Source organism: Acyrthosiphon pisum, chromosome A2 (genome assembly GCF_005508785.2).
Source record: "Acyrthosiphon pisum isolate AL4f chromosome A2, pea_aphid_22Mar2018_4r6ur, whole genome shotgun sequence".
Classification (NCBI taxonomy): Eukaryota; Metazoa; Arthropoda; class Insecta; order Hemiptera; family Aphididae; genus Acyrthosiphon; species Acyrthosiphon pisum.
The window spans coordinates 56463742-56464966 of NC_042495.1; the positions used below are offsets into that span (position 1 = coordinate 56463742).

Here is a 1225-nt window from a genome sequence, read left to right on the forward strand (position 1 = left end):
CTTTTTCAACCTTAAAAAGGTTGAAAAGTTATCTAAGATCAACACTGAATGAAGTCATGTATTTTAAGAAATATTTTTATAAAAGTTAGAACATAACTATATTTGATTCTGAGCGGAGCGATGAAGCTAGTGGTTTTACAATGGTGTTTATTTTTTTTTTTCATCCTGTATGTAAAATTTCTACCAGAAGGAGTGCTTTGATTTAAATATGTAGTATCTATCTTATCTTTTAGCAAATTGGATTAAGATGGTACTTTAAGCCGGTCATTTTTTGATTTTCTCAATTGTTATTTAATGTCACGGGAAAAACCACCGACAAATTACAAAAAACCTCTAAAAATGGGATTTTAATTTCTAACGCATTGTTTATCATCATATACAATAAAAAAAAGGTGGGTAAGTGGATTTCGCTCTGCTGTACAGTAGGTTACAAGTGGGTCACTGTATAATGGATGGTATTAAATTTGAATTCAATGATATAATATCATTGTATAAGAAAAACGATTCTGAGCGGAAACGGTATGTAAGTCTAGGTATAAGAAATAATATTATATTATTATAGTCTGTAGTAAGTATTTAAAAACAATTGACCTATAATAGGTACCTAGAATAAATTCCAAATTAATCATATCATAATATCTATTAGGTACTTATAACGCGTTATACATCAACAAAAAACCGTGGTACTATCATAGATATATAATAGTATACTTTAGAAATTTCAAGTACCCACGAATAATATTATACAACCACAACAAAATAACTAAAATAGTAATCCTAGGTTTTTAATATGTAATTTCGTCCAAATTTGTACTTAAAATGACTATAAAAATAAACTGTGTAAATGTATTTTTTAGATTTTCTAGTAACAGAATTAATTACTTACGTGGAATCTTGTTTTAAATTTTCAATTCTTAGATACAAAAATTGAACATTTTATAAAATTTTAACTACAAAATAATTTTTCAAATTAAAATTTGATAAATTTTGTCAAAATTTGATCTTTAAATGCTTATAAAAAATAATTGTGCCTATGTATTTTTAATATTTTTCAACTGATATTGTAACAATATATCAGGAGCTTTGTATTAAATTTATACACTTTTTGGCCCAACAGATAAAACTTTATTGATATTTATAGAAAAAAAAACTAAAAAAATTTAAAACTGAAAATTTCCGTAAACAGCTCAAAAAGAGTCAAATATTTTCAAAATTGTATGGCGTA

General features: G+C 25.1%; 1 protein-coding gene across 1 annotated transcript in view; it reads left to right on the forward strand.

The window, feature by feature from the left end:
- LOC100167088 (dynein heavy chain 2, axonemal) overlaps nucleotides 1-1225 on the forward strand; it is a 24755-nt gene that overhangs the window by 14292 nt on the left and 9238 nt on the right. The gene's annotated exons all lie outside the window — the stretch shown is intronic.